The following is a 10,725-nucleotide window of genomic DNA, read 5'->3' as shown; positions in this document are numbered from 1 at the left end:
CACACACAAACACAAACATTTATGTGCCTATGACTATTAGAACATTACCATACTTAGCCAGCTCTCCTCTGCTGCCTCTGTAAGCAAGCAGTCTGCTCACTTCTGGTCAGTGCTGCCTTCCCATTGGCTGGGACAGAAGTTTCAATAAAAGAGTTAGGCTCTTCTTTTTTGTTATAGGTAACTTGGTCTCGTTTCTACTGTTCCTGTGCCATCGCATCCTGTTGCCCAGTACCCAGAGTCTACATGCAAATGCCCATTATGGCATCATTCATAAGAGCCAAGAGACACATAGAACCCAAAAGTCTGTCACCTAAGAAGAGGATACATCTAATGCAGTTGGTCCACACAGTGGCATATTATTTACCAGTGAAAGGGGTAGAGCAGCAACTCGTACCACAGTGCAGACGGGCCCTGAGAAAAGCACGCTGAGTAAAAGAAGCTATCACAAGAGACCATGCATTGCTCGGTGGTGTTGCTATGAAGTGTCCAGTATCGGTAAATCCATAGACATAGAAAGTAAGTTAGCAGTTACTGGGGGCTGGAGGGGCTCTGCTGGGGGCTACGGATGCCTACTGTTGGGTACGGTATTTCTCTGAGGGATGACAAAAATTCAACGCACACTGAGCTGAACATCTCAAATGTGTGAGTCATATGGTGTGTTTATATATATATATTCATATGTGTGTGTAAGCGCATGCTCCTATGAGTGGCAGCGTTTGTGCACACACACGTGGAGGGCAGAGGCTGGCATCCGCTTCCTTCCCCAAGTGCTCTCCACTTTGTTTACTAAGGCAGGATTTCTTGCTGAATGGGGAGCTCACTGGTTCCAGCTACTGTAGTGGCCCAGCCAGTGGGAAGGCAGCACTGACCAGTGGTCCAGCTAGCCCTGGGGAATCCCTGTCTCCAAGTGCTAGGATCACAGCTGGGCCACCATACCCTCCTGACTGCTTTCTATGGACACTGGAGCGCTCAACCTCAGTTGTCACACTTAGCAGAAAGCATCTTATCCACTGAGCCATTCCCCCAGCCCCAATAACATTCTCCTAAAAACAGTGAAAATACAGACTTCTGGGATGGTGGGCTACTAGTCAGGGACTTGCTCAACCTCATTTGCCTTTCATGATCTCTCTATTAGGTTAGTTCCCCCTCGTCCTGCAAATGAGAACCCTGAGGTCCAAGAGGCACCAAGGAACTGGCCCAAGATCACTTCTGTGGAGGAGCTGTGCTTCAAACCCACATCCACGCTCACTGAAACACTGTTATCATCTCTCGGGAAGGTGCTGCTGGCAGCTGGTAAGGAAGTCAGCTGCCAGATAGGCGCACAGCAAGTCAGGGAGTGTGAATTCTCTGGGCCAAGGCCTCTTTCTTCCATGTCCATGGCTGTAGGTTCAAAGCCAGGCTGGATGACAGAGCAAGACCATGCTCTAAATACAAAAACAACAAACAAAAAAGAAATCTGGGACTGACTAGCCAGTTCAGCAGGTAAAAGTGCTTGCCACATAAGTCTGATAACCTGAGATCAGTCTTAAGAGCCCACGGTGGAAAGCAATAAGCAATTCCTCAAAGTTGTCATCTGACTTCCACATGTACACACACACACGCACACACACACACACACACACACACACACACACAAGAAAGACGGGAAGAAAGAGAGCAGCCCTTGGGAGGCAGAGGCAGGCAGATCTCTGTGAGTTCGAGGCCAGCCTGGTCTACAAAGCAGATTCCAGGACAGATAGGGCTACACACAGGGAAACCCTGTCTCAAAAAAAGGAGAGAGACAGAAAGAGACAGAGAGACAGACAGAAACAGAGAGACTGAGAGGGGAGGCTTTCTGCCACCAGGAAGTATTCAGAATGCATGAAGGGGCGGGGCAGATAGACCCTGTCCACTGCTGCCCTGCATCCAGGCTAACAGCCCAGCTGCTGACAACTCTTCTAATCACCAAGAGCCTAGGGGCTTTGTCTCTGCTCACTGTTTTACCTGCTGTTCCCCATCCTGAAAACCATTCCTGCCCTTTCTAGATCTTCCATCCAGACTGGCTAACCCTGCTCAGGTCTCTCAGGCCCCCTGGGGTCACCCTCCTCTGCCCTCTGTCACATTCCATACTGCACTGTCAACCTCCACTGAACACCAGAAGATGAGGATGCAGTGTCTTGATGGCTGTTGTCTTTTCTGTGTTTATGTTTGTTCATCCACCAGAGACTTCTGGGTAAACAAATAAGGGGTGGGTGGGGTGAGGAGTTTCAAGAGAACTGCACATAGGGCTTGGCCCGGGCTGCACAGGGCAGCAGCTGATAGCAGCTGATAGCAGTTACTTCATATACTGCGAACTCTCTCTCCGGTCAGTGAGAATTCTACTCAGGGTGCATAAACAAACAAACAAACAAACAAACAAATGCATGCCAGGCTCTTTTTTTGTTTGATCGCTTGTTTTGTTTTGAGACACTGTTCCGTGCATCTCAGGTTGGCCTTGAACTCATTGTGGAGCTAGGATGACCTTGAACTCCTGCTTCTACCTCCCAAGTGCTGGGACTGCAGCCGTGCACCACCATGCTTAGCTTAAAAGCCAGACTCCTGTTCTTGGTCTACAAGGCCTAATTAGGATTTTGCTGGTGCCTGAAGTTCTAACTCGTCTATTTCTCATTCCTTCTGCTCCAGTTGTGCATGAGCCTTCTAGGAAAAAAAAGAAAAAGCAGATGCATCAACTGGTCTTCCCTCCCCAGGTCCTGTTCTCGCCTTCAAGATGGCCATCTACCCAGTCCCCACCGCCCAGCCCCCCTCTTCTCTTTCCCTCCCTTGTAGCCCATTGTATGGGTTCTGTGATGTCTGGGTGGAGCCTGCTTGGTGAACCGTGCAGGGTACAGTAGCTATGAATGGCTGTTATTATAAAACATTGAGAGCTGAGGACCCAGTTTCCTGGTGGGCTGGGAATAGAAACTGGGCGGAGTGAAGACAAAGCCTAACAGTTTGCCCTTGGCCCCAGGCTGGGGCCGCGTAGATCTGGCAGATACTATTAAGAGATCCCTGGGGGGGGGGGGCGAGGTCTGGCCCTTTCACAGGGACCTGCTGAGGCTGGGAAGAGCTGGGGCCCTCTGTGGGGTCAGTGTCTGATGGCTGCTTATCTCCCTTTCCCAGGCCAGGCTCGGGGTGCCTAACCCAGGCAAACAGGGAGCTGCCAAATGGACCCTTTCACTTTGCAAGTGGCCTGCTCAAGATTTGACTTGCTCCTCCTCTCTGAGGGAAAATAGGATGCTTGAGGCTCCATATACTGAGGAACACTCAGCTGGCAGGTGCCCCTCTGCTTTTCTGGTCCCCTCATAGCCCCTCTGGTGCATCAGGAAATGTTTCCTAATATCTACCCATGCAATGAAGCATTATCCAGTCCCAAAAAGGAAAGGTATTCTGACACATGTCATATATAGCATGGAGGGATCGTAAAGTCATTATGCTAATCAAAACACATCACAACAAACAGACTACTTATGCAAGGTGTCTGGCGCTATCAAGTTCATGGGTACGGAAGGTTGAACGCTGGTTGCCAGGGACACAGAGAAGGGCAGTGAGAGCTGTTGTTCAGTGGGTCCTGATGAAGCTGGTTCCATGACAACACATTCACTCGGCAAGGCTAAGCCATCCTCCAAACAAGGGCAGTGTTGGTTGTGTAAGTTTTTACCACAACTAAACATTTAAAATACATACCGTTCTAAACCTATTGCTGTGTGTTCTCTTTCTCTAACACCAGCAGGTCTTGCTCCGTGTGTTTTAAAGTTTCCTTGCTAGACACATGTGTGTCCACAACTGTTGAGACGTCCTATGAGCAGGTCTCTACTCATGATAGGTTACTGGTGTTAGTCTCACCCCCACCCCACTTCCACACACAGAGCCTGTGACTACCTAATTCCAGCCATGGGATAAGGTGACTAAGGCACAAATCAGAAAGTGCAGTGACACCCGCTGTGTACTAGCTGTGTACAAGCTAGGCAGGTCACTACACCCCTCTGGACCTTTGTCTTCTTGTCTACAAGCTGGGCCTCGTGGCTTGGCTCACTTCTAGGATTGTCATAAAACTGAAGCCCACACATGTAAGATGCCATCAGTCTCCCCACTATCATTAACTCTTCCCTGGATGGTGGAAATCTCTCTGAAACAGGGAAGAGGAAGACTCTAGACATTGGAAGCCAAGGCATCTGAGAAATCTTTAGAGGATGTCAGGTCACCCTAGGCCTTGCACCTCAGGTATCTGCAGAGCCATCATGATGTGGGAAGGAGAGTTAACTATACCCGCAGACCTGTGGATGCTTGAGGGCCAAAGGGGAACCATTGACAGCAATAAGCTCAATAGAAGAATTTCCCACAACCAGGGTTTTCACCCATGACATCCACAGGACAGGACTGGAGAAGTGCCCCATTCCCCCACCCCCAGGTCTATGACGCTGAGGCTCCTGGGAGAGGATTCCTTCTCTGCTGGGAGATTGAAAGAAATAACATTCACCTCCTTTTTTGGCCTTGATCTCACTAGATAGGTCCCAAAATCCTTTCCATGTTTGGTAACACAGCCAGCAAGAGTTTACACCATTCTAATAATAAAATATATTAAGCCAAAGTTGCATAGTAACAGTAAACATTAAGTTTATATGCGATTAGCTTTGCATTTATGTAGGCAATTATGTAAATTAAATGTGCATCAATGTCTACATCAATGTAACACATCTCTACAGTAATTTTATAACTGCTTTTTTTTTTGCTGTAAACCTTTAGAATAAGCTCCAGCTGTGTATCAGTTCTGTGATGTCACTGTTCCACTAAAAAGTGAGATAATTTCATCTTTTATCTAGCAGTTGATCAAAATATTTTTATTATTGGCATTTGGAATAGGTTTGGTGTCTCCACTCTTAGTGGAAAACTGAATTTCTTTCATACCAAAGGCCAGCTGGGCCCAGTTGTGAAGCCACCAATCGCAGGTATTCAGGGAGCTGAAGCAGGTGGATCATCATCTGAGCCTTAAAGATCAAGGGCAGCCACCACAGCAGGTCTCTATTTCACAATGACAACAACCCCAAGATAATGGTTGTCAGACTAGATTTCACAGCTCTGCAAAAAACAAAAACAAAAGCTGTGAGCTTTCAAGCTCTGTTTCCTTGATCTTTAATCTCCGAGGATTCTTTGACCTGACACCCGCCTATTAACCAGTGTCAACATCTCCTTTGGAATGACACGTTTTTGGCTTTAGTTATTGTCATAGTCAGCACTATTCCACTATTCCACTATTCCAACTTCTCCTTAGCCATAATCTCTAAAAATCTCACACATACATTGTGATGCCGGATGAGAGAGGAGATGGCAGGGTGACATTGGAGCCGTTAGAGGTGGTGTTTTCAGGCAGTTACTGTTAAAACACCAGATCTGGGCAATTCTACAAGAGCATGTGCTGGGCCCCGTCCCCAGGTTGTTGGGAGGCACCTAGACCTGCTCTGAGGCATAAGCCTCTGGCTTCACAGTAAATCCACCTCTTCCCTGCCCTCCCACACTTGAACACCATCCACAGTTGTCTCTTACACAACTTCAAGCTACTGTGTTTCTTTCAGGAGGCCCCCAGAGTAGGTCAGCTGCCTGTCCCAGCCCATCACCTGCCCTATGGCCCCAGTAGCCCCTGTGTCTAGCTGTTCTGCACCCGAGATGGCTCAAGTGCTTGCTACCCAAGCACCCAAGCAAAAGGAGCCGAGTCCTAACAGTGGGGGAGGCTCGCCCAACTGATGAGAGACCCTGTCTCAAAGAAAGTGGAGAGCATTCCTAAGTGAGATATACACACACACACACACACACACTCTCTCTCTCTCTCTCTCTCTCTCTCTCTCTCACACACACACACACACTTGAAAGCATGTACATAATATATGAAATAAACATTGAATGGTGGCTAATCCACGACAAACTCAAGTTGGGAATGCTAAAGTAGCCTGTCCAGGCCTCCCAGAGAATATTTATTGCCAGAGCTAGGAACTGACCCAGAATGAATGAATGACTGAATGAATGAAGAAACGAATAAGCCATCAGACGAACTCAGATTTCCCAGACTCAGGCTGGGAAATGTAATTTCTCAGCCGAACCCTTTGTCTCTGTCTGACTGGGTCCTACTGTGACCCACCTGGGTCAGGGACTCCAGGAGAAGGCCTTCTGGGCCCAGCCTAAGTCGGCTCCCCATTCCCTGCATCGAGAGGCATGGAACAGTGTGTGGACTAGCATGAGAAGCTTGTCTTCCTTTTCACAGTATTCGGGATCAAACCCAAGAATTCAGGCACATTCGGCTAGGGCTCTGCCACTGAGACACACCTTAGCCTGTGAATTTCAATCTTTTTAGTTAGCATACAAAGCAAGGTGTCTCCGCTACAGCATTTTCATATACAGGTGGATTGGAATTTGAGCGAGCATGCTCTCTGAGCAAGCTGGCCTCACTAGACAAAATACACTCACACTGATTGTGTTGGCTGAACCTTTTAGATGACTGAGCAACTGTTTCACTGGCAGGATCTCAGAATATCTTGCATGTGATAGAGATAGTGAAACTTAATATATTGAGTCATTTTTCATTTTATGATTAAATGTATAGTATGTGCTATAGAAATATGAAATAGATGAAGCCTAAGCCATTTTGATTTAGGAAAACTGTGTTGGTATATTTACCAATGCTCTTCAAAGCTGTCCTTTTTGAGTTATTTTCATGTTAGGAAAATAGACACAAAGACGGAAACACAGATGGAATATGTAATGGGAATTAAAGTGGGATGTAAAATTAGGCAGCATTAATATAGGAGTCTGTAGTTCATCACGTTAAGACGCATACGTATCTTGGCATTATCCACAACTTAATAGGTTCAGTCCGACAGGGGCGCATTTGAACAAGGCGGCAGCCTGCAGCATGGGAAAGGGTTTTTACCAACTACACGTAATATATATAAAACATATAAACAACTCAAAAAATTAGATAGCAAGAAAAAAAATTCAATTTAATAATGGGATAAAGAGCTAAACATAAATCTCAAAAGAGAAAACTCAAAATGACTGAGACACACTTTTTAAAAAATGTTCACCATCCTTGTCATCAGGGAAGTGCAAATCAAAACTACTTGAGATTCCATCATACACTGAACAGAATAGCTAAGATCAACCACACAAATGACAGCTCATGCTGGTGAGGATGTGGAGTAAGGAGAGCACCCGTCCGTTGCTGGTGGGGGTGAAAAGTGTACAGCCACTGTGAGAATCAGTGTGGTAGTTCCTCAGGAAGAACTGATCTGCCTCAGGATCCAGCTATACCACTCCCGGTCACACATCCAAAGGACACTTTATCCCACCACAGGAACACCTGCTTAATCATGTTCATCGCTTCTCTATTCATAGTGTCCAGAAACTGGAAACGAGCTAGATGTCCCTCAACAGATGAACCATAAAGAAAATGTGGCACATCTACACAATGGAGTATTACTAAGCCGTTAAAACAAAAGTACTAATGACGGTACCTCCCTACCCAGGGCGTGTGAGACCAGAGGAGTGCTCAGGCCCTGGAGACAGAAGCATGGTTCAGTTCCATCTTTAGGAACGCAGGCAGGCCCAGTTGTCTCAAGCCCACACCTCAGGGTCAGTCAGAAACCGTAAGATTTCTGCTGGTGCTTCTCTGTGATGTCAGTGAAGAAGATGGGGTGTGTCCCTGTGAAGTGACACTAGTATGAGCGCTTGTCCCCCCAATCCTGAAGTGAGCGGAGGTCTGAGGGCAGCTGTCCCTGGAACTCTTAGGAAGAAACTAAACCATTCCCATCGCATGTTCTCAGCATGTGTCTGGCCCAGGTGACATTCAGCAATGCGGCCAGAGGACTCCGGGGGGGCGGGGGGCCACGGTGACTTTTGTCCCCAAATCATCACCACAGTGGCAGCTGGGAGGCGGGAGCTAGGCTCTACAGTCCCTATGCACCTTACTTCTCTGTGTCCCTCGGTAAGGTAGCTGTCGTTGTCCACATCTCTCAGAGATAGAAACCAAGGCTCAGCCTGGCATAGCTCCCACCCGAGCGCCTCTTCCTAGCTATGCTATTCCTCTTTTAAGATTTAACACGTTGGAGGAAGCCATATTCCCAGTTTTCTGAGATAGCACCAGATAGATTTCCAAAGTGGCTGTACTAGTTTGCATTCCCACCAGCAATGAAGGAGTGTTCCTCTCTCCCCACATCCTCGCCAGCATGTGGTGTCACTTGAATTTTTTATCTTAGCCATTCTGATGGCTGTAAGATGGAATCTCAGAGTTGTTTTGATTTGCAGTTCCCTGATGACTAAGGACGTTGAACATTTCTTTAAGTGTTTCTCAGCCATCCGATATTCCTCTGTTGAGAATTCTCTGTTTACTTCTGAGCCCCATTTCTCAATTGGGTTATTTGGTTTGGTGGTGTTTAATTTCTTGAGTTCTTTATATATTTTGGATTCCAGACCCAGCTATTCCACTCCTTGGAATATACCCAGAAGACACTCCAGCACACAACAAGGACATATGCTCAACCATGTTCATAGTGGCCTTATTCATAATAGCCAGAACATGGAAACAGCCTAAGTGTCCCTCAGTAGAAGAATAGATAAAGAAACTGTTACATTTACACTATGGAATACTACTCAGCTATTAAAAACAAGGAATTCCCAAAATTTGTGGACAAATGGATTGAACTAGAAATGATCATAATGAGTGAGGTAACACAGAAGCAGAAAGAGTCAAATGGTATATACTCACTTATATCTGCACACTAGCCCAAGGGGCATGTTCCACGAAAGCCTTCACTTACCAGGAAACTGGGACAGAGGGGAGGACATCCTATTGGGACTCTAGGTGAGAGAAGCAATGGAGAATGGGGAAATAGAAGGATCCAGAGGGTCCTAGAAACCTACAAGAAGAACATTATGATGGGCAGATCTGGGCCTGGGGTCCTGCTCAAACTATGGCACCAGCCAAGGACAACAAGTGCAGTAAACTTCGAATCTCTACCCAGATCTAGCCAATGGACAAGACATTCTCCACAGCTGAGTGGAGAGTGGAGAATGACTTTCACATGAACTCTGGTGCCCCATATTTGACCATGTCCCCTGGATGGGGAGGCCTGGTGGCACTCAGAGGAAGGACAGCAGGCTACCAAGAAGAGACTTGATACCCTATGAACATATACAGGGGGAGGAATTCTCCCTCAGTCACAGTCATAGGGGAGGGGAGTAGGGGGAAAGCGGGAGGGAGGGAGGAATGGGAGGATACAAGGGATGGGATAACAATTGAGATGTAATATAAATAAATTAATAAAATATATATTAATTTAAAAAAGAAAAAAAGATTTAACACTTTGGCAAGTAACTCTAGAAAATAGAAAAACCTCCCTTTCTCCCTTCTTCCCTCCCTCCTTCCAACCCTCCCTCCTTCCGTCCCTCCCTTTCTCCCTCCCCCCTCTCTTCCTTCCCTCTTTCTTTGCAGTTCTGCGAACAGAACACATGCTAGGCAGGCATTCTTACTACTGAGCTGTAGTCCCAGCCTTTACAATTTAGTTTTTAAATTCTAATATGTTTTTCTACTCAGGAGCAAAAATAACCTCATGCTCTCTAGGGAGAAAACAAGAACTCCTCCCAAGTGCTCACTGCCTATTGGTTGGTATGGAGTAGAAGCTGAATTCATGTTTGCTGAATAACTGTGAATACACCAATAGTGAAAAGGCCACCATCTCACCTGTCACCTGTCAGTTACCTGTCTGTCCATGTAGGAGGATGACAGCTCATTCATAAGATGAGACCCACCAGGGTCAAAACCTGGGAGCCTGAGAGTCAGCTGGATCATGGACAAGAGCTGTTTAATCCACATGTTATCTTTTTAGAATTTGAATTTCTAGGGGCTGGGGGGCACAGCTTTCTCTATTACTACTTACTCAGGATGCACAAAGCTCTGGGTTCAGTCCTCAGGATTAAATAAAACTAGATATAGTGGCTAATATCCATAACCAGCACTGGGGAAGCTGAGGAAGAAAAATTAGAAGTTCAAGGTCATCCAGTCACCCTTAGCTACTTATTGAGTTCAAGGCAAGCCTGGACTACATGAGACCATGTCTCAGAAAAAAAAAATAGTAAAATAAATGTTAATGTCTTGATAGCATTTTTAAAAATCAGAATATTGTGCATAAGCTTTCAGTTTGTAGCAGACATTGGTGCCAGTTGTTTCTCCACGAAGTTGTTTCTCCATGAAGCTGTTCAGAGCTTTATGGGGGTAATCCAAACCTGTTCTGTAGTCTGTGAATATGTATGTATGTATGTATGTATGTATGTATGAAAAAATGTGCTCGTAAGATGAAAGCAGAACAAATGCAGAGAGAACTCTGGCTTACAAAGAACAGACCCTCTAAAGAAGCCATCTCAGAACAGTGTGGCTCTAACTTTGTATTCAATGTAAGGCGTGGTTGGCATCAGACCTAGCACAGCAGTGCTGGTACAGTCTCCATGTCTAAGACAGCTCTCTTGTAGCCCAGGCTGGCCCTGGACATGCTAAGTTGCCGAGGGTGGCCTTGACTTCCCCAATCTCCGGTCTCTTCTTCCCAAGTGCTCCCAGGCGTCTACCTGGTGTCATACCCAGCTTCTGTGGTGTGAGGATCAGACTTTCCGCATGCTGGCACGTGCTCTGCTGCCTGAGCGGCAGCCTGAGCTCCGCAATCACAGTGT

The sequence above is a fragment of the Acomys russatus genome, chromosome 4, assembly GCF_903995435.1.
Source record: "Acomys russatus chromosome 4, mAcoRus1.1, whole genome shotgun sequence".
In the NCBI taxonomy this organism is placed as follows: Eukaryota; Metazoa; Chordata; class Mammalia; order Rodentia; family Muridae; genus Acomys; species Acomys russatus.
This window is presented reverse-complemented; position numbering follows the sequence as displayed.